This window comes from Nerophis lumbriciformis, linkage group LG30 (assembly GCF_033978685.3).
Source record: "Nerophis lumbriciformis linkage group LG30, RoL_Nlum_v2.1, whole genome shotgun sequence".
NCBI lineage: Eukaryota > Metazoa > Chordata > Actinopteri > Syngnathiformes > Syngnathidae > Nerophis > Nerophis lumbriciformis.
In genome coordinates this window covers 14,188,833-14,209,087 of record NC_084577.2, presented here as the reverse complement: position 1 = coordinate 14,209,087, position 20,255 = coordinate 14,188,833, and the positions used below count along the sequence as shown (strand labels likewise).

Sequence of the window (20,255 nt, the reverse complement as noted above, 5' to 3'; positions counted from 1 at the left end):
GGGTTTCGGGAGAGCTGGAGCCAATCATAGGTGATTTTAGGTGCACACTCTGTACTGGTCATCAGTCTATCATGGGGCATATATAGACAAACAACACCTCACACGAGTGGACTATTCAGAGTCTCCAATTACCCAAAGATGCGTGTTTTTCAGATGCAAAAGGACAACGCTCAGAAGTTAAACAACATGCAAACACAAATGTTCCAACAGAATCATTGATATCATGCCTGTGAGCTTAACCTGCAAACCACTGGGCCACTTATTTGCCAAAACAAAGTATTTTTAATGTTTTTGTTTGCCTGCAAAACTTCTGGCTCCTCCATTGGTCTGCCTTCGCAGAGCTATACATTTTTTTTTTATACCAAATGTGAAACGACAAGAGTTTTATGCTTTTCGACTATCTGTAAGGCCATGCTGAATTCCGACTAGCAGGTGTGGTGATACTCAGAGAGACATTGGCTTCCTGAGTGTGCGACGCCCTGGCAGTAAGATAAACATAAATATAACTCAAAAAATAAAACCAGAGAGATTAATTTTGCATGGACAGATTTCTTTGCCTTCTCTGTCAACGACACTGGCCTACCTGTTTGTGTAGTGAGTAGCGTGAAATTAGCAAATAACAAAATCGAACATTGAAAGACATTTTCAAAAACAAGCCACCTGTATTTTCTGAAAGGAATTAATTACATTGTTTATGTATCTATTTAAAACAGGATAATGATCATAATAGATGACAACTTCAAGTTATTTAATTGATTTACATTTCATTGTGACAGAAAAGTAGAGGAAAGAAAGAGAAAAACAATTGTCTTTTGAATCTGAGACGTGATGCTTCTTTGTTTCTCAGTGGGTGTAACAAGAAACAATCAGACATTCTCAGCAATGTCACATGCCACTGAAAGTGAGGTGTAATGAAACTAGTGGGATGCAAATAATCAAGGAGGACTATTCACAGCCAACAAGAAGAATTACCAAGAGTTCCAGTGGTCATTAACACAGAACACACCTGGGGATTTGTACCCTTGCTGTAAGTGATGCACTTCTGGGGGGTCACAGTTACAGCGGATAGTGTGTGGCTCTATCATGACAAGGACTATACAAATATACACTGCATATGTACTTTTCAATGCATATAAAGTACATGTCATACTACACTAATGGTCAAACTTGCTGCAAATCCTCAAAAGTCAAAAACACTACATATATACATATATACATATATATATATATATATATATATATATATATATATATATATATATATATATACTAAGGTTGTCCCAAAAACCAATAATTTAGTACCAGTACCAAAATGTATTTCGCAACTTTTAGATACTTTTCAAAATAATGAGGATCACAAACAAAATGTCGTTATTGGCTTTTTTTTTTAACTAAAAATCTTATGACATATTAAACATGCATTTATTTTTTGTAATCAAAGAACAATTTTGTCATCAAATAACATCGCGAACACATGAGACAACATCTCTTTGAAATGTAAGTAAGCAAATAATTTGGCTCCTGAGGTATGCAGTAACTTATTGTGTCATTTCCCATTCTATTATATTGTCAAAATTATGGGGGACAAGCTGTAGAAAATTGATTATTAATCTACCGTACTTGTTACAGGTTGAGAAAGATAAGCATTTTCCATTTTGTTAGGCAAGACAGTCTGGGTGGAGTGCCATCTCTGGGTTGGGGGGGGGATCTTGCCCCAAGTGGAGGAGTTCAGGTACCTCGGAGTCTTGTTCTTGAGTGAGGGAAGAGTGGATCGTGAGATCGACAGGCGGATCGGTGCGGCGTCTTCAGTAATGCGGACGCTGTATCGATCCGTTGTGGTGAAGAAGGAGCTGAGCCGGAAGGCAAAGCTCTCAATTTACCGGTCGATCTACGTTCCCATCCTCACCTATGGTCATGAGCTTTGGGTTATGACCGAAAGGACAAGATCACGGGTACAAGCGGCCGAAATTAGTTTCCTCCGCCGGGTGGCCGGGCTCTCCCTTAGAGATAGGGTGAGAAGCTCTGCCATCCGGGGGGAGCTCAAGGTAAAGCCGCTGCTCCTCCACATGGAGAGGAGCCAGATGAGGTGGTTTGGGCATCTGGTCAGGATGCCACCCGAACGCCTCCCTAGGGAGGTGTTTTGGGCACGTCCAACCGGTAGGAGGCCGCGGGGAAGACCCAGGACACGTTGGGAAGACTATGTCTCCCGGCTGGCCTGGGAACGCCTCGGGGTTAGGGCTGGACGAAGTGGCTGGGGAGAGGAAAGTCTGGGCTTCCCTGCTTAGGCTGCTGCCCCCGCAACCCGACCTCGGATAAGCGGAAGAAGATGGATGGATGGATGGAAGACAGTCTGATGGTCAGCATTGTTCATAATCTTTTCAATCAAGTTCCCTCATTGGCATGATATGGTACTTTTTGATGAGAGATTGACGAACCTGTGTTATTTTCAAAACAAATGCCTCGTGTGAGGGTTGAACTCACGACCTTCAGATTATGAGACTGACACGCTGCCTTCTGCGCCAACGAGGCTTGTTCTCAAAATGTCTTTTTAAAATCAGTTCAGACAGTTTTTCGTATACATTTCTTCGAATACGCTAAATAATGATGATTTTGGACAATAGTACTTGTTACAGGTTGAGAAAGATAAGCATTTTCCTTTTTGTTAGGCAAGACAGTCTGATCGTCAGCATTGTTCATAATCTTTATAATCAAGTTTCCTCATTGGCACGAGATGGTGCTTCTTGATGAGAGATTAACGAACTTGTGTTATTTTCAAAACAAACGCCTCGTGTGAGGGTCGAACTCACGACTTTCACATTATAAAACGGACACGCTGCCTGCTGCGCCAACGGGGCTTGCCTCTACGACCTTTTAGAAATCAGTTCAGACTGTTTTTGGTATATTTATCTTCTTCAGAAACAATACATAATGATGATTTATGACAATGGTAGGTGTTGGAAGTTGAGAAAGACGAGCCTTGCCTGTTTTCTTAGACAGGAAAGTCTAATCTTCAGCATTGTTCACAATCTCTGCAATGAAGTTCCTTCATTGCCATTGGATGTTGCTTCTTGATGAAAAGTTGATGAACCTGTGTTATTTTCAAAACAATTGCCTTGTGTGAGGGTCGAACTCACGACCTTCAAATTATGAGGTTGACGCGCTGCCTGCTGCGCCAACGGGGCTTGTTATAAACTTGTTCTTTTTAAATCAGTTCAGACAGTTTTTTGTATACATTTCTTCGAATACGCTAAATAATGATGATTCTGGACAATAGTACTTGTTACAGGTGGAGAAAGATAAGTATTTTCCATTTTGTTCGGCAAGACAGTCTGATCGTCAGCATTGTTCATAATCTTTATAATCAAGTTCCCTCATTGGCAGGAGATGGTGCTTCTTGATGAGAGATTGACGAACCTGTTATTTTCAAAACAAATGCCTCGTGTGAGGGTCGAACTCACGACCTTCAGATTATGAGACTGACGCGCTGCCTGCTGCGCCAACGGGGCTTGTTCTTAAATAGTTTTTTAAAAATCAGTTCAGACAGTTTTTCGTATACATTTCTTCAAATAAGCTAAATATTGATGATTTTGGACAATAAAACATGTTACAGGTTGAGAAAGATAAGCATTTTCCATTTTGTTAGGCAAGACAGTCTGATTGTCAGCATTGTTCATAATCTTTTCAATCAAGTTCCTTCATTGGCACGAGATGGTACTTTTTGATGAGAGATTGACAAACTTGTGTTATTTTCAAAACAAATGACTCTTGAGAGGATTGAACTCATGACCTTCAGATTATGAGATTGACGCGCTGCCTGCTGCGCTAACGGGGCTTGTTACTTGGCGTCACGGTGGCAGAGGGGTTAGTGCATCTGCCTCACAATACGAAGGTCCTGAGTAGTCTTGGGTTCAAAACCGGGCTCGGGATCTTTCTGTGTGGAGTTTGCATGTTCTCCCCGTGACTGCGTGGGTTCCCTCCGGGTACTCCGGCTTCCTCCCACCTCCAAAGACATGCACCTGGGGATAGGTTGATTGGCAACACTAAATTGGCCCTAGTGTGTGAATGTGAGTGTGAATGTTGTCTGTCTATCTGTGTTGGCCCTGCGATGAGGTGGCGACTTGTCCAGGGTGTACCCCGCCTTCCGCCCGATTGTAGCTGAGATAAGCTCCAGCGCCCCCCGCGACCCCAAAAGGGAATAAGCGGTAGAAAATGGATGGATGGATGGAAGACAGTCTGATTGTCAGCATTGTTCATAATCTTTTCAATCAAGTTCCTTCATTGGCACGAGATGGTACTTTTTGATGAGAGATTGACAAACTTGTGTTATTTTCAAAACAAATGACTCTTGAGAGGGTTGAACTCATGACCTTCAGATTATGAGATTGACGCGCTGCCTGCTGCGCTAACGGGGCTTGTTATTAAGGACTTTTAGAAATCAGTTCAGACTGTTTTTGGTATATTTATCTTCTTCAGAAACAATACATAATGATGGTCTTTGACAATGGTAGGTGTTGGAAGTTGAGCCTTGCCCATTTTTTTCGACAGGAAATACTAATCTTCAGCATTGTTCACTGTCTCTGCTTCATTGCCATTGGATATTGTTTCTTGATGAAAGGTTGATGAACCTGTGTTATTTTCAAAACAAATGCCTCGTGTGAGGGTCGAACTCACGACCTTCAGATTATGAGACTGACACACTGCCTACTGCGCCAACGGGGCTTGTTCTCAATGAGTATTTTCAAATCACTTCGGACAGTTTTTTGTATACATTTCTTCGAATACACTAAATAATGATAATTCTGGACAATAGTACTTGTTACAGGTGGAGAAAGATAAGTATTTTCCATTTTGTTTGGCAAGACAGTCTGATCGTCAGCATTGTTCATAATCTTTATAATCAAGTTCCCTCATTGGCAGGAGATGGTGCTTCTTGATGAGAGATTGACAAACCTGTGTTATTTTCAAAACAAATGCCTCGTGTGAGGGTCAAACTCACGACCTTCAGATTATGAGAGCTGACACGCTGCCTGCTGCGCCAACGGGGCTCGTTCTTAAAGAGTTTTTTAAAAATCAGTTCAGACAGTTTTTCGTAAATACATTTCTTCGAATACGCTAAGTAATGATGATTCTGGACAATAGTACTTGTTACAGGTGGAGAAAGATAAGTATTTTCCATTTTGTTAGGCAAGACAGTCTGATCGTCAGCATTGTTCATAATCTTTATAATCAAGTTCCCTCATTGGCAGGAGATGGTGCTTCTTGATGAGAGATTGACGAACCTGTGCTATTTTCAAAACAAATGCCTCTTGTGAGGGTCGAACTCACGACCTTCAGATTATGAGACTGACGCGCTGCCTGCTGCGCCAACGAGGCTTGTTCTTAAATATTTTTTTAAAAATCAGTTCAGACAGTTTTTCGTATACATTTCTTCGAATAAGCTAAATATTGATGATTTTGGACAATAAAGCATGTTACAGGTTGAGAAAGATAAGCATTTTCCATTTTGTTAGGCAAGACAGTCTGATTGTCAGCATTGTTCATAATCTTTTCAATCAAGTTCCTTCATTGGCACAAGATGGTACTTTTTGATGAGAGATTGACAAACTTGTGTTATTTTCAAAACAAATGACTCTTGAGAGGATTGAACTCATGACCTTAAGATTATGAGATTGACGCGCTGCCTGCTGCGCTAACGGGGCTTGTTACTAAGGACTTTTAGAAATCAGTTCAGACTGTTTTTGGTATATTTATCTTCTTCAGAAACAATACATAATGATGGTCTTTGACAATGGTAGGTGTTGGAAGTTGAGAAAGTCGAGCCTTGCCCATTTTTTTCGACAGGAAATTCTAATCTTCAGCATTGTTCACTATCTCTGCTTCATTGCCATTGGATATTGTTTCTTGATGAAAGGTTAATGAACCTGTGTTATTTTCAAAACAAATGCCTCGTGTGAGGGTCGAACTCACGACCTTCAGATTATGAGACTGACACACTGCCTACTGCGCCAACGGGGCTTGTTCTCAATGAGTATTTTCAAATCACTTCGGACAGTTTTTTGTATACATTTCTTCGAATACACTAAATAATGATGATTCTGGACAATAGTACTTGTTACAGGTGGAGAAAGATAAGTATTTTCCATTTTGTTAGGCAAGACAGTCTGATCGTCAGCATTGTTCATAATCTTTATAATCAAGTTCCCTCATTGGCAGGAGATGGTGCTTCTTGATGAGAGATTGACGAACCTGTGTTATTTTCAAAACAAATGCCTCGTGTGAGGGTCGAACTCACGACCTTCAGATTATGAGAGTGACGCGCTGCCTGCTGCGCCAACGAGGCTTGTTCTTAAATAGTTTTTTAAAAATCAGTTCAGACAGTTTTTCGTATACATTTCTTCGAATAAGCTAAATATTGATGATTTTGGACAATAAAGCATGTTACAGGTTGAGAAAGATAAGTATTTTCCATTTTGTTAGGCAAGACAGTCTGATCGTCAGCATTGTTCATAATCTTTATAATCAAGTTCCCTCATTGGCAGGAGATGGTGCTTCTTGATGAGAGATTGACGAACCTGTGTTATTTTCAAAACAAATGCCTCGTGTGAGGGTCGAACTCACGACCTTCAGATTATGAGACTGACGCGCTGCCTGCTGCGCCAACGAGGCTTGTTCTTAAATAGTTTTTTAAAAATCAGTTCAGACAGTTTTTCGTATACATTTCTTCGAATAAGCTAAATATTGATGATTTTGGACAATAAAGCATGTTACAGGTTGAGAAAGATAAGCATTTTCCATTTTGTTAGGCAAGACAGTCTGATTGTCAGCATTGTTCATAATCTTTTCAATCAAGTTCCTTCATTGGCACAAGATGGTACTTTTTGATGAGAGATTGACAAACTTGTGTTATTTTCAAAACAAATGACTCTTGAGAGGATTGAACTCATGACTTTAAGATTATGAGATTGACGCGCTGCCTGCTGCGCTAACGGGGCTTGTTACTAAGGACTTTTAGAAATCAGTTCAGACTGTTTTTGGTATATTTATCTTCTTCAGAAACAATACATGATGATGGTTTTTGACAATGGTAGGTGTTGGAAGTTGAGAAAGTCGAGCCTTGCCCATTTTCTTCGACAGGAAATTCTAATCTTCAGCATTGTTCACTATCTCTGCTTCATTGCCATTGGATATTGTTTCTTGATGAAAGGTTGATGAACCTGTGTTATTTTCAAAACAAATGCCTCGTGTGAGGGTCGAACTCACGACCTTCAGATTATGAGACTGACACGCTGACTACTGCGCCAACGGGGCTTGTTCTTAATGAGTATTTTCACATCATTTCGGACAGTTTTTTGTATACATTTCTTCGAATACACTAAATAATGATGATTCTGGACAATAGTACTTATTAAGGTTGAGAAAGATAAGCATTTTCCATTTTGTTAGGCAAGACAGTCTGATAGTCAGCATTGTTCATAATCTTTTCAATCAAGTTACCACATTGGCACGTGATGGCGCTTCTTGACAGATTGACGAACCTGTGTTATTTTCAAAAGGAATGCCTCGTGTGAGGGTCGAACTCACGACCTTCAGATTATGAGACTGACGCGCTGCCTGCTGCGCCAACGGGGCTTGTTTTTAAAGAGTTTTTTTATTATCAGTTCAGACAGTTTTTTTGTATACATTTCTTCGAATACGCTAAATATTGATGATTTTGGACAATAAAACATTTTAAAGGTTGAGAAAGATAAGAATTTTCTATTTTGTTGGCAAGACAGTCTGATCGTCAGCATTGTTCATAATCTTTTCAATCAAGTTCCTTCATTGGCACGAGATGGTACTTTTTGATGAGAGATTGACAAACTTGTGTAATTTTCAAAAAAATGCCTCGTGTGAGGATTGAACTCACAACCCTTAGATTAGGAAACTGACGTGCTGCCTGCTGTGCCAACGTGGCTTGTTTCTAAGGACTTTTAGAAATCAGTTCAGACTGTTTTTGGTATATTTATCTTCTTCAGAAACAATACATAATGATGATTTTTGACAATGGTAGGTGTTGAAAGTTGAGAAAGACGAGACTTGCCCATTTTCTTCGACAGGAAATTCTAATCTTCAGCATTGTTCACAATCTCTGCTTCATTGCCATTGGATATTTTTTCTTGATGAAAGGTTGATGAACCTGTGTTATTTTCAAAACAAATGCCTCGTGTGAGGGTCGAACTCACTACCTTCAGATTATGAGACTGACACGCTGCCTGCTGCGCCAACGGGGCTCGTTCTTAAAGAGTTTTTTAAAAATCAGTTCAGACAGTTTTTCGTAAATACATTTCTTCGAATACGCTAAATATTGATGATTTTGGACAATAAAACATGTTACAGGTTGAGAAAGATAAGCATTTTCCATTTTGTTAGGCAAGACAGTCTGATTGTCAGCATTGTTCATAATCTTTTCAATCAAGTTCCTTCAGTGGCACGAGATGGTACTTTTTGATGAGAGATTGACAAACTTGTGTTATTTTCAAAACAAATGACTCTTGAGAGGATTGAACTCATGACCTTCAGATTATGAGATTGACGCGCTGCCTGCTGCGCTAACGGGGCTTGTTACTAAGGACTTTTGGAAATCAGTTCAGACTGTTTTTGGTATATTTATCTTCTTCAGAAACAATACATAATGATGGTCTTTGACAATGGTAGGTGTTGGAAGTTGAGAAAGTCGAGCCTTGCCCATTTTCTTCGACAGGAAATTCTAATCTTCAGCATTGTTCACTATCTCTGCTTCATTGCCATTGGATATTGTTTATTGATGAAAGGTTGATGAACCTGTGTTATTTTCAAAACAAATGCCTCGTGTGGGGGTCGAACACACGACCTTCAGATTATGAGACTGACACGCTGCCTACTGCGCCAACGGGGCTTGTTCTTAATGAGTATTTTCAAATCATTTCGGACAGTTTTTTGTATACATTTCTTCGAATACACTAAATAATGATGATTCTGGACAATAGTACTTGTTACAGGTGGAGAAAGATAAGTATTTTCCATTTTGTTTGGCAAGACAGTCTGATCGTCAGCATTGTTCATAATCTTTATAATCAAGTTCCCTCATTGGCAGGAGATGGTGCTTCTTGATGAGAGATTGACGAACCTGTGTTATTTTCAAAACAAATGCCTCGTGTGAGGGTCGAACTCACGACCTTCAGATTATGAGACTGACGCGCTGCCTGCTGCGCCAACGGGGCTTGTTCTTAAATAGTTTTTTAAAAATCAGTTCAGACAGTTTTTCGTATACATTTCTTCGAATAAGCTAAAGATTGATGATTTTGGACAATAAAACATGTTACAGGTTGAGAAAGATAAGAATTTTCTGGCCCTGCGATGAGGTGGCGACTTGTCCAGGGTGTACCCCGCCTTCCGCCTGATTGTAGCTGAGATAAGCTCCCGCGACCCCAAAAGGGAATAAGCGGTAGAAAATGGATGGATGGATGGAAGACAGTCTGATTGTCAGCATTGTTCATAATCTTTTCAATCAAGTTCCTTCATTGGCACGAGATGGTACTTTTTGATGAGAGATTTTCAAAACAAATGACTCTTGAGAGGATTGAACTCATGACCTTCAGATTATGAGATTGACGCGCTGCCTGCTGCGCTAACGGGGCTTGTTACTAAGGACTTTTGGAAATCAGTTCAGACTGTTTTTGGTATATTTATCTTCTTCAGAAACAATACATAATGATGGTCTTTGACAATGGTAGGTGTTGGAAGTTGAGAAAGTCGAGCCTTGCCCATTTTCTTTGACAGGAAATTCTAATCTTCAGCATTGTTCACTATCTCTGCTTCATTGCCATTGGATATTGTTTCTTGATGAAAGGTTGATGAACCTGTGTTATTTTCAAAACAAATGCCTCGTGTGAGGGTCGAACTCACGACCTTCAGATTATGAGACTGACACGCTGCCTACTGCGCCAACGGGGCTTGTTCTTAAATAGTTTTTTTAATATCAGTTCAGACAGTTTTTTTGTATACATTTCTTCGAATACGCTAAATATTGATGATTTTGGACAATAAAACATGTTACAGGTTGAGAAAGATAAGAATTTTCTATTTTGTTGGCAAGTCAGTCTGATCGTCAGCATTGTTCATAATCTTTTCAATCAAGTTCCTTCATTGGCACGAGATGGTACTTTTTGATGAGAGATTGACAAACTTGTGTTATTTTCAAAAAAATGCCTCGTGTGAGGATTGAACTCACAACCTTCAGATTATGAAACTGACGTGCTGCCTGCTGTGCCAAAGTGGCTTGTTTCTAAGGACTTTTAGAAATCAGTTCAGACTGTTTTTGGTATATTTATCTTCTTCAGAAACAATACATAATGATGATTTTTGACAATGGTAGGTGTTGGAAGTTGAGAAAGACGAGACTTGCCCATTTTCTTCGACAGGAAATTCTAATCTTCAGCATTGTTCACAATCTCTGCTTCATTGCCATTGGATATTTTTTCTTGATGAAAGGTTGATGAACCTGTGTTATTTTCAAAACAAATGCCTCGTGTGAGGGTCGAACTCACTACCTTCAGATTATGAGACTGACACGCTGCCTGCTGCGCCAACGGGGCTCGTTCTTAAAGAGTTTTTTAAAAATCAGTTCAGACAGTTTTTCGTAAATACATTTCTTCGAATACGCTAAGTAATGATGATTCTGGACAATAGTACTTGTTACAGGTGGAGAAAGATAAGTATTTTCCATTTTGTTAGGCAAGACAGTCTGATCGTCAGCATTGTTCATAATCTTTATAATCAATATCCCTCATTGGCAGGAGATGGTGCTTCTTGATGAGAGATTGACGAACCTGTGTTATTTTCAAAACAAATGCCTCGTGTGAGGGTCGAACTCACGACCTTCAGATTATAAGACTGACGCGCTGCCTGCTGCGCCAACGGGGCTTGTTCTTAAATAGTTTTTTAAAAATCAGTTCAGACAGTTTTTCGTATACATTTCTTCGAATAAGCTAAATATTGATGATTTTGGACAATAAAACATGTTACAGGTTGAGAAAGATAAGCATTTTCCATTTTGTTAGGCAAGACAGTCTGATTGTCAGCATTGTTCATAATCTTTTCAATCAAGTTCCTTCATTGGCACAAGATGGTACTTTTTGATGAGAGATTGACAAACTTGTGTTATTTTCAGAACAAATGACTCTTGAGAGGATTGAACTCATGACCTTCAGATTATGAGATTGACGCGCTGCCTGCTGCGCTAACGGGGCTTGTTACTAAGGACTTTTGGAAATCAGTTCAGACTGTTTTTGGTATATTTATCTTCTTCAGAAACAATACATAATGATGGTCTTTGACAATGGTAGGTGTTGGAAGTTGAGAAAGTCGAGCCTTGCCCATTTTCTTCGACAGGAAATTCTAATCTTCAGCATTGTTCACTATCTCTGCTTCATTGCCATTGGATATTGTTTATTGATGAAAGGTTGATGAACCTGTGTTATTTTCAAAACAAATGCCTCGTGTGAGGGTCGAACTCACGACCTTCAGATTATGAGACTGACACGCTGCCTACTGCGCCAACGGGGCTTGTTCTTAATGAGTATTTTCAAATCATTTCGGACAGTTTTTTGTATACATTTCTTCGAATACACTAAATAATGATGATTCTGGACAATAGTACTTGTTACAGGTGGAGAAAGATAAGTATTTTCCATTTTGTTTGGCAAGACAGTCTGATCGTCAGCATTGTTCATAATCTTTATAATCAAGTTCCCTCATTGGCAGGAGATGGTGCTTCTTGATGAGAGATTGACGAACCTGTGTTATTTTCAAAACAAATGCCTCGTGTGAGGGTCGAACTCACGACCTTCAGATTATGAGACTGACGCGCTGCCTGCTGCGCCAACGGGGCTTGTTCTTAAATAGTTTTTTAAAAATCAGTTCAGACAGTTTTTCGTATACATTTCTTCGAATAAGCTAAATATTGATGATTTTGGACAATAAAACATGTTACAGTTTGAGAAAGATAAGAATTTTCTGGCCCTGCGATGAGGTGGCGACTTGTCCAGGGTGTACCCCGCCTTCCGCCTGATTGTAGCTGAGATAAGCTCCCGCGACCCCAAAAGGGAATAAGCGGTAGAAAATGGATGGATGGATGGAAGACAGTCTGATTGTCAGCATTGTTCATAATCTTTTCAATCAAGTTCCTTCATTGGCACGAGATGGTACTTTTTGATGAGAGATTTTCAAAACAAATGACTCTTGAGAGGATTGAACTCATGACCTTCAGATTATGAGATTGACGCGCTGCCTGCTGCGCTAACGGGGCTTGTTACTAAGGACTTTTGGAAATCAGTTCAGACTGTTTTTGGTATATTTATCTTCTTCAGAAACAATACATAATGATGGTCTTTGACAATGGTAGGTGTTGGAAGTTGAGAAAGTCGAGCCTTGCCCATTTTCTTCGACAGGAAATTCTAATCTTCAGCATTGTTCACTATCTCTGCTTCATTGCCATTGGATATTGTTTCTTGATGAAAGGTTGATGAACCTGTGTTATTTTCAAAACAAATGCCTCGTGTGAGGGTCGAACTCACGACCTTCAGATTATGAGACTGACACGCTGCCTACTGCGCCAACGGGGCTTGTTCTTAATGAGTATTTTCAAATCATTTCGGACAGTTTTTTGTATACATTTCTTCGAATACACTAAATAATGATGATTCTGGACAATAGTACTTATTAAGGTTGAGAAAGATAAGCATTTTCTATTTTGTTAGGCAAGACAGTCTGATAGTCAGCATTGTTCATAATCTTTTCAATCAAGTTACCACATTGGCACGAGATGGCGCTTCTTGAGAGATTGATGAACCTGTGTTATTTTCAAAAGGAACGCCTCGTGTGAGGGTCGAACTCACGACCTTCAGATTATGAGACTGACGCGCTGCCTGCTGCGCCAACGGGGCTTGTTCTTAAATAGTTTTTTTAATATCAGTTCAGACAGTTTTTTTGTATACATTTCTTCGAATACGCTAAATATTGATGATTTTGGACAATAAAACATGTTACAGGTTGAGAAAGATAAGAATTTTCTATTTTGTTGGCAAGTCAGTCTGATCGTCAGCATTGTTCATAATCTTTTCAATGAAGTTCCTTCATTGGCACGAGATGGTACTTTTTGATGAGAGATTGACAAACTTGTGTTATTTTCAAAAAAATGCCTCGTGTGAGGATTGAACTCACAACCTTCAGATTATGAAACTGACGTGCTGCCTGCTGTGCCAAAGTGGCTTGTTTCTAAGGACTTTTAGAAATCAGTTCAGACTGTTTTTGGTATATTTATCTTCTTCAGAAACAATACATAATGATGATTTTTGACAATGGTAGGTGTTGGAAGTTGAGAAAGACGAGACTTGCCCATTTTCTTCGACAGGAAATTCTAATCTTCAGCATTGTTCACAATCTCTGCTTCATTGCCATTGGATATTTTTTCTTGATGAAAGGTTGATGAACCTGTGTTATTTTCAAAACAAATGCCTCGTGTGAGGGTCGAACTCACTACCTTCAGATTATGAGACTGACACGCTGCCTGCTGCGCCAACGGGGCTCGTTCTTAAAGAGTTTTTTAAAAATCAGTTCAGACAGTTTTTCGTAAATACATTTCTTCGAATACGCTAAGTAATGATGATTCTGGACAATAGTACTTGTTACAGGTGGAGAAAGATAAGTATTTTCCATTTTGTTAGGCAAGACAGTCTGATCGTCAGCATTGTTCATAATCTTTATAATCAATATCCCTCATTGGCAGGAGATGGTGCTTCTTGATGAGAGATTGACGAACCTGTGTTATTTTCAAAACAAATGCCTCGTGTGAGGGTCGAACTCACGACCTTCAGATTATAAGACTGACGCGCTGCCTGCTGCGCCAACGGGGCTTGTTCTTAAATAGTTTTTTAAAAATCAGTTCAGACAGTTTTTCGTATACATTTCTTCGAATAAGCTAAATATTGATGATTTTGGACAATAAAACATGTTACAGGTTGAGAAAGATAAGCATTTTCCATTTTGTTAGGCAAGACAGTCTGATTGTCAGCATTGTTCATAATCTTTTCAATCAAGTTCCTTCATTGGCACAAGATGGTACTTTTTGATGAGAGATTGACAAACTTGTGTTATTTTCAGAACAAATGACTCTTGAGAGGATTGAACCCATGACCTTCAGATTATGAGATTGACGCGCTGCCTGCTGCGCTAACGGGGCTTGTTACTAAGGACTTTTGGAAATCAGTTCAGACTGTTTTTGGTATATTTATCTTCTTCAGAAACAATACATAATGATGGTCTTTGACAATGGTAGGTGTTGGAAGTTGAGAAAGTCGAGCCTTGCCCATTTTCTTCGACAGGAAATTCTAATCTTCAGCATTGTTCACTATCTCTGCTTCATTGCCATTGGATATTGTTTATTGATGAAAGGTTGATGAACCTGTGTTATTTTCAAAACAAATGCCTCGTGTGAGGGTCGAACTCACGACCTTCAGATTATGAGACTGACACGCTGCCTACTGCGCCAACGGGGCTTGTTCTTAATGAGTATTTTCAAATCATTTCGGACAGTTTTTTGTATACATTTCTTCGAATACACTAAATAATGATGATTCTGGACAATAGTACTTGTTACAGGTTGAGAAAGATAAGTATTTTCCATTTTGTTTGGCAAGACAGTCTGATCGTCAGCATTGTTCATAATCTTTATAATCAAGTTCCCTCATTGGCAGGAGATGGTGCTTCTTGATGAGAGATTGACGAACCTGTGTTATTTTCAAAACAAATGCCTCGTGTGAGGGTCGAACTCACGACCTTCAGATTATGAGACTGACGCGCTGCCTGCTGCGCCAACGGGGCTTGTTCTTAAATAGTTTTTTAAAAATCAGTTCAGACAGTTTTTCGTATACATTTCTTCGAATAAGCTAAATATTGATGATTTTGGACAATAAAACATGTTACAGGTTGAGAAAGATAAGAATTTTCTGGCCCTGCGATGAGGTGGCGACTTGTCCAGGGTGTACAACGCCTTCCGCCTGATTGTAGCTGAGATAAGCTCCCGCGACCCCAAAAGGGAATAAGCGGTAGAAAATGGATGGATGGATGGAAGACAGTCTGATTGTCAGCATTGTTCATAATCTTTTCAATCAAGTTCCTTCATTGGCACGAGATGGTACTTTTTGATGAGAGATTTTCAAAACAAAAGACTCTTGAGAGGATTGAACTCATGACCTTCAGATTATGAGATTGACGCGCTGCCTGCTGCGCTAACGGGGCTTGTTACTAAGGACTTTTAGAAATCAGTTCAGACTGTTTTTGGTATATTTATCTTCTTCAGAAACAATACATAATGATGGTCTTTGACAATGGTAGGTGTTGGAAGTTGAGAAAGTCGAGCCTTGCCCATTTTCTTCGACAGGAAATTCTAATCTTCAGCATTGTTCACTATCTCTGCTTCATTGCCATTGGATATTGTTTCTTGATGAAAGGTTGATGAACCTGTGTTATTTTCAAAACAAATGCCTCGTGTGAGGGTCGAACTCACGACCTTCAGATTATGAGACTGACACGCTGCCTACTGCGCCAACGGGGCTTGTTCTTAATGAGTATTTTCAAATCATTTCGTACAGTTTTTTGTATACATTTCTTCGAATACACTAAATAATGATGATTCTGGACAATAGTACTTATTAAGGTTGAGAAAGATAAGCATTTTCCATTTTGTTAGGCAAGACAGTCTGATAGTCAGCATTGTTCATAATCTTTTCAATCAAGTTACCACATTGGCACGAGATGGCGCTTCTTGAGAGATTGACGAACCTGTGTTATTTTCAAAAGGAACGCCTCGTGTGAGGGTCGAACTCACGACCTTCAGATTATGAGACTGACGCGCTGCCTGCTGCGCCAACGGGGCTTGTTCTTAAATAGTTTTTTTAATATCAGTTCAGACAGTTTTTTTGTATACATTTCTTCGAATACGCTAAATATTGATGATTTTGGACAATAAAACATGTTACAGGTTGAGAAAGATAAGAATTTTCTATTTTGTTGGCAGGTCAGTCTGATCGTCAGCATTGTTCATAATCTTTTCAATCAAGTTCCTTCATTGGCACGAGATGGTACTTTTTGATGAGAGATTGACAAACTTGTGTTATTTTCAAAAAAATGCCTCGTGTGAGGATTGAACTCACAACCTTCAGATTATGAAACTGACGTGCTGCCTGCTGTGCCAACTTGGCTTGTTTCTAAGGACTTTTAGAAATCAGTTCAGACTGTTTTTGGTATATTTATCTTCTTCAGAAACAATACATATTGATGATTTTTGACAATGGTAGGTGTTGGAAGTTGAGAAAGACGAGACTTGCCCATTTTCTTCGACAGGAAATTCTAATCTTCAGCATTGTTCACAATCTCTGTTTCATTGCCATTGGATATTTTTTCTTGATGAAAGGTTGATGAACCTGTGTTATTTTCAAAACAAATGCCTCGTGTGAGGGTCGAACTCACGACCTTTAGATTATGAGACTGACACGCTGCCTACTGCGCCAACGGGGCTTGTTCTTAAAGGGTTTTTTAAAAATCAGTTCAGACAGTTTTTCGTATACATTTCTTCGAATACGCTAAATATTGATGATTTTGGACAATAAAACATGTTACAGGTTGAGAAAGATAAGCATTTTTCATTTTGTTAGGCGAGACAGTCTGATCGTCAGCATTGTTCATAATCTTTATAATCAAGTTCCCTCATTGGCAGGAGATGGTGCTTCTTGATGAGAGATTGACGAACCTGTGTTATTTTCAAAACAAATGCCTCGTGTGAGGGTCGAACTCACGACCTTCAGATTATGAGACTGACGCGCTGCCTGCTGCGCCAACGGGGCTTGTTCTTAAATAGTTTTTTAAAAATCAGTTCAGACAGTTTTTCGAATACATTTCTTCGAATAAGCTAAATATTGATGATTTTGGACAATAAAACATGTTACAGGTTGAGAAAGATAAGCATTTTCCATTTTGTTAGGCAAGACAGTCTGATTGTCAGCATTGTTCATAATCTTTTCAATCAAGTTCCTTCATTGGCACAAGATGGTACTTTTTGATGAGAGATTGACAAACTTGTGTTATTTTCAAAACAAATGACTCTTGAGAGGATTGAACTCATGACCTTCAGATTATGAGATTGACGCGCTGCCTGCTGCGCTAACGGGGCTTGTTACTAAGGACTTTTGGAAATCAGTTCAGACTGTTTTTGGTATATTTATGTTCTTCAGAAACAATACATAATGATGGTCTTTGACAATGGTAGGTGTTGGAAGTTGAGAAAGTCGAGCCTTGCCCATTTTCTTCGACAGGAAATTCTAATCTTCAGCATTGTTCACTATCTCTGCTTCATTGCCATTGGATATTGTTTATTGATGAAAGGTTGATGAACCTGTGTTATTTTCAAAACAAATGCCTCGTGTGAGGGTCGAACTCACGACCTTCAGATTATGAAACTGACACGCTGCCTACTGCGCCAACGGGGCTTGTTCTTAATGAGTATTTTCAAATCATTTCGGACAGTTTTTTGTATACATTTCTTCGAATACACTAAATAATGATGATTCTGGACAATAGTACTTGTTACAGGTGGAGAAAGATAAGTATTTTCCATTTTGTTTGGCAAGACAGTCTGATCGTCAGCATTGTTCATAAACTTTATAATCAAGTTCCCTCATTGGCAGGAGATGGTGCTTCTTGATGAGAGATTGACGAACCTGTGTTATTTTCAAAACAAATGCCTCGTGTGAGGGTCAAACTCACGACCTTCAGATTATGAGAGTGACACTCTGCCTGCTGCGCCAACGGGGCTCGTTCTTAAAGAGTTTTTTAAAAATCAGTTCAGACAGTTTTTCGTAAATACATTTCTTCGAATACGCTAAGTAATGATGATTCTGGACAATAGTACGTGTTACAGGTGGAGAAAGAGAAGTATTTTCCATTTTGTTAGGCAAGACAGTCTGATCGTCAGCATTGTTCATAATCTTTATAATCAAGTTCCCTCATTGGCAGGAGATGGTGCTTCTTGATGAGAGATTGACAAACCTGTGTTATTTTCAAAACAAATGCCTCGTGTGAGGGTCGAACTCACGACCTTCAGATTATGAGACTGACACGCTGCCTGCTGCGCCAACGGGGCTTGTTCTCAAATCGTTTTTTAAAAATCAGTTCAGACAGTTTTTCGTATACATTTCTTCGAATAAGCTAAATATTGATGATTTTGGACAATAAAACATGTTACAGGTTGAGAAAGATAAGCATTTTCCATTTTGTTAGGCAAGACAGTCTGATTGTCAGCATTGTTCATAATCTTTTCAATCAAGTTCTTTCATTGGCACGAGATGGTACTTTTTGATGAGAGATTGACAAACTTGTGTTGTTTTCAAAACAAATGACTCTTGAGAGGATTGAACTCATGACCTTCAGATTATGAGATTGACGCGCTGCCTGCTGCGCTAACGGGGCTTGTTACTTGGCGTCACGGCGGCAGAGGGGTTAGTGCATCTGCCTCCCAATACGAAGGTCCTGAGTAGTCTTGGTTTCAAAACCAGGCTCGGGATCTTTCTGTGTGGAGTTTGCATGTTCTCCCCGTGACTGCGTGGGTTCCTTCGGGGTACTCCGGCTTCCTCCCACCTCCAAAGACATGCACCTGGGGATAGGTTGATTGGCAACACTAAATTGGCCCTAGTGTGTGAATGTGAGTGTGAATGTTGTCTGTCTATCTGTGTTGGCCCTGTGATGAGGTGGCGACTTGTCCAGGGTGTACCCCGCCTTCCGCCCGATTGTAGCTGAGATAAGCTCCAGCGCCCCCCGCGACCCCAAAAAGGAATAAGCGGTAGAAAATGGATGGATGGATGGAAGACAGTCTGATTGTCAGCATTCTTCATAATCTTTTCAATCAAGTTCCTTCATTGGCACGAGATGGTACTTTTTGATGAGAGATTGACAAACTTGTGTTATTTTCAAAACAAATGACTTTTGAGAGGATTGAACTCATGACCTTCAGATTATGAGATTGACGCGCTGCCTGCTGCGCTAACGGGGCTTGTCACTAAGGACTTTTAGAAATCAGTTCAGACTGTTTTTGGTATATTTATCTTCTTCAGAAACAATACATAATGATGGTCTTTGACAATGGTAGGTGTTGGAAGTTGAGAAAGTCGAGCCTTGCCCATTTTCTTCAACAGGAAATTCTAATCTTCAGCATTGTTCACTATCTCTGCTTCATTGCCATTGGATATTGTTTCTTGATGAAAGGTTGATGAACCTGTGTTATTTTCAAAACAAATGCCTCGTGTGAGGGTCGAACTCACGACCTTCAGATTATGAGACTGACACGCTGCCTAATGCGCCAACGGGGCTTGTTCTTAATCAGTATTTTCAAATCATTTCGGACAGTTTTTTGTATACATTTCTTCGAATACACTAAATAATGATGATTCTGGACAATAGTACTTATTAAGGTTGAGAAAGATAAGCATTTTCCATTTTGTTAGGCAAGACAGTCTGATAGTCAGCATTGTTCATAATCTTTTCAATCAAGTTACCACATTGGCACGAGATGGCGCTTCTTGAGAGATTGACGAACCTGTGTTATTTTCAAAAGGAATGCCTCGTGTGAGGGTCGAACTCACGACCTTCAGATTATGAGACTGACGCGCTGCCTGCTGCGCCAACGGGGCTTGTTTTTAAAGAGTTTTTTTAATATCAGTTCAGACAGTTTTTTTGTATACATTTCTTCGAATACGCTAAATATTGATGATTTTGGACAATAAAACATGTTACAGGTTGAGAAAGATAAGAATTTTCTATTTTGTTGGCAAGACAGTCTGATCGTCAGCATTGTTCATAATCTTTTCAATCAAGTTCCTTCATTGGCACGAGATGGTACTTTTTGATGAGAGATTGACAAACTTGTGTTATTTTCAAAAAAATGCTTCGTGTGAGGATTGAACTCACAACCTTCAGATTATGAAACTGACGTGCTGCCTGCTGTGCCAACGTGGCTTGTTTCTAAGGACTTTTAGAAATCAGTTCAGACTGTTTTTGGTATATTTATCTTCTTCAGAAACAATACATAATGATGATTTTTGACAATGGTAGGTGTTGGAAGTTGAGAAAGACGAGACTTGCCCATTTTCTTCGTTAGGAAATTCTAATCTTCAGCATTGTTCACAATC

General features: G+C 39.5%; 30 non-coding genes across 30 annotated transcripts; all 30 read right to left on the bottom strand.

Moving 5' to 3' along the window:
- Nucleotides 1-2,456: 2,456 nt before the first annotated feature.
- On the bottom strand, nt 2,457-2,529 carry trnam-cau (transfer RNA methionine (anticodon CAU)). The gene has a single exon. It is a non-coding gene; the product is annotated as a tRNA-Met (tRNA).
- A 904-nt stretch (nt 2,530-3,433) lies between these two features.
- Nucleotides 3,434-3,506, bottom strand: trnam-cau (transfer RNA methionine (anticodon CAU)). The gene has a single exon. It is a non-coding gene; the product is annotated as a tRNA-Met (tRNA).
- A 1,140-nt stretch (nt 3,507-4,646) lies between these two features.
- On the bottom strand, nt 4,647-4,719 carry trnam-cau (transfer RNA methionine (anticodon CAU)). Its single transcript has one exon. It is a non-coding gene; the product is annotated as a tRNA-Met (tRNA).
- A 581-nt stretch (nt 4,720-5,300) lies between these two features.
- Nucleotides 5,301-5,373, bottom strand: trnam-cau (transfer RNA methionine (anticodon CAU)). Its single transcript has one exon. It is a non-coding gene; the product is annotated as a tRNA-Met (tRNA).
- A 569-nt stretch (nt 5,374-5,942) lies between these two features.
- On the bottom strand, nt 5,943-6,015 carry trnam-cau (transfer RNA methionine (anticodon CAU)). The gene has a single exon. It is a non-coding gene; the product is annotated as a tRNA-Met (tRNA).
- Nucleotides 6,016-6,267: 252 nt separating this feature from the next.
- On the bottom strand, nt 6,268-6,340 carry trnam-cau (transfer RNA methionine (anticodon CAU)). The gene has a single exon. It is a non-coding gene; the product is annotated as a tRNA-Met (tRNA).
- A 253-nt stretch (nt 6,341-6,593) lies between these two features.
- Nucleotides 6,594-6,666, bottom strand: trnam-cau (transfer RNA methionine (anticodon CAU)). Its single transcript has one exon. It is a non-coding gene; the product is annotated as a tRNA-Met (tRNA).
- A 569-nt stretch (nt 6,667-7,235) lies between these two features.
- trnam-cau (transfer RNA methionine (anticodon CAU)) lies at nt 7,236-7,308 on the bottom strand. Its single transcript has one exon. It is a non-coding gene; the product is annotated as a tRNA-Met (tRNA).
- Nucleotides 7,309-7,556: 248 nt separating this feature from the next.
- Nucleotides 7,557-7,629, bottom strand: trnam-cau (transfer RNA methionine (anticodon CAU)). Its single transcript has one exon. It is a non-coding gene; the product is annotated as a tRNA-Met (tRNA).
- A 568-nt stretch (nt 7,630-8,197) lies between these two features.
- trnam-cau (transfer RNA methionine (anticodon CAU)) lies at nt 8,198-8,270 on the bottom strand. The gene has a single exon. It is a non-coding gene; the product is annotated as a tRNA-Met (tRNA).
- Nucleotides 8,271-8,841: 571 nt separating this feature from the next.
- On the bottom strand, nt 8,842-8,914 carry trnam-cau (transfer RNA methionine (anticodon CAU)). Its single transcript has one exon. It is a non-coding gene; the product is annotated as a tRNA-Met (tRNA).
- Nucleotides 8,915-9,166: 252 nt separating this feature from the next.
- On the bottom strand, nt 9,167-9,239 carry trnam-cau (transfer RNA methionine (anticodon CAU)). The gene has a single exon. It is a non-coding gene; the product is annotated as a tRNA-Met (tRNA).
- A 660-nt stretch (nt 9,240-9,899) lies between these two features.
- On the bottom strand, nt 9,900-9,972 carry trnam-cau (transfer RNA methionine (anticodon CAU)). The gene has a single exon. It is a non-coding gene; the product is annotated as a tRNA-Met (tRNA).
- A 568-nt stretch (nt 9,973-10,540) lies between these two features.
- trnam-cau (transfer RNA methionine (anticodon CAU)) lies at nt 10,541-10,613 on the bottom strand. Its single transcript has one exon. It is a non-coding gene; the product is annotated as a tRNA-Met (tRNA).
- A 255-nt stretch (nt 10,614-10,868) lies between these two features.
- On the bottom strand, nt 10,869-10,941 carry trnai-uau (transfer RNA isoleucine (anticodon UAU)). Its single transcript has one exon. It is a non-coding gene; the product is annotated as a tRNA-Ile (tRNA).
- A 569-nt stretch (nt 10,942-11,510) lies between these two features.
- Nucleotides 11,511-11,583, bottom strand: trnam-cau (transfer RNA methionine (anticodon CAU)). The gene has a single exon. It is a non-coding gene; the product is annotated as a tRNA-Met (tRNA).
- A 252-nt stretch (nt 11,584-11,835) lies between these two features.
- On the bottom strand, nt 11,836-11,908 carry trnam-cau (transfer RNA methionine (anticodon CAU)). Its single transcript has one exon. It is a non-coding gene; the product is annotated as a tRNA-Met (tRNA).
- A 660-nt stretch (nt 11,909-12,568) lies between these two features.
- Nucleotides 12,569-12,641, bottom strand: trnam-cau (transfer RNA methionine (anticodon CAU)). The gene has a single exon. It is a non-coding gene; the product is annotated as a tRNA-Met (tRNA).
- A 248-nt stretch (nt 12,642-12,889) lies between these two features.
- On the bottom strand, nt 12,890-12,962 carry trnam-cau (transfer RNA methionine (anticodon CAU)). The gene has a single exon. It is a non-coding gene; the product is annotated as a tRNA-Met (tRNA).
- An 896-nt stretch (nt 12,963-13,858) lies between these two features.
- trnai-uau (transfer RNA isoleucine (anticodon UAU)) lies at nt 13,859-13,931 on the bottom strand. Its single transcript has one exon. It is a non-coding gene; the product is annotated as a tRNA-Ile (tRNA).
- A 569-nt stretch (nt 13,932-14,500) lies between these two features.
- trnam-cau (transfer RNA methionine (anticodon CAU)) lies at nt 14,501-14,573 on the bottom strand. The gene has a single exon. It is a non-coding gene; the product is annotated as a tRNA-Met (tRNA).
- A 252-nt stretch (nt 14,574-14,825) lies between these two features.
- Nucleotides 14,826-14,898, bottom strand: trnam-cau (transfer RNA methionine (anticodon CAU)). Its single transcript has one exon. It is a non-coding gene; the product is annotated as a tRNA-Met (tRNA).
- A 660-nt stretch (nt 14,899-15,558) lies between these two features.
- On the bottom strand, nt 15,559-15,631 carry trnam-cau (transfer RNA methionine (anticodon CAU)). Its single transcript has one exon. It is a non-coding gene; the product is annotated as a tRNA-Met (tRNA).
- Nucleotides 15,632-15,879: 248 nt separating this feature from the next.
- trnam-cau (transfer RNA methionine (anticodon CAU)) lies at nt 15,880-15,952 on the bottom strand. The gene has a single exon. It is a non-coding gene; the product is annotated as a tRNA-Met (tRNA).
- Nucleotides 15,953-16,520: 568 nt separating this feature from the next.
- On the bottom strand, nt 16,521-16,593 carry trnam-cau (transfer RNA methionine (anticodon CAU)). Its single transcript has one exon. It is a non-coding gene; the product is annotated as a tRNA-Met (tRNA).
- A 253-nt stretch (nt 16,594-16,846) lies between these two features.
- On the bottom strand, nt 16,847-16,919 carry trnam-cau (transfer RNA methionine (anticodon CAU)). Its single transcript has one exon. It is a non-coding gene; the product is annotated as a tRNA-Met (tRNA).
- A 569-nt stretch (nt 16,920-17,488) lies between these two features.
- trnam-cau (transfer RNA methionine (anticodon CAU)) lies at nt 17,489-17,561 on the bottom strand. Its single transcript has one exon. It is a non-coding gene; the product is annotated as a tRNA-Met (tRNA).
- Nucleotides 17,562-18,141: 580 nt separating this feature from the next.
- trnam-cau (transfer RNA methionine (anticodon CAU)) lies at nt 18,142-18,214 on the bottom strand. Its single transcript has one exon. It is a non-coding gene; the product is annotated as a tRNA-Met (tRNA).
- A 1,149-nt stretch (nt 18,215-19,363) lies between these two features.
- Nucleotides 19,364-19,436, bottom strand: trnam-cau (transfer RNA methionine (anticodon CAU)). Its single transcript has one exon. It is a non-coding gene; the product is annotated as a tRNA-Met (tRNA).
- Nucleotides 19,437-19,684: 248 nt separating this feature from the next.
- trnam-cau (transfer RNA methionine (anticodon CAU)) lies at nt 19,685-19,757 on the bottom strand. Its single transcript has one exon. It is a non-coding gene; the product is annotated as a tRNA-Met (tRNA).
- Nucleotides 19,758-20,255: the final 498 nt, after the last annotated feature.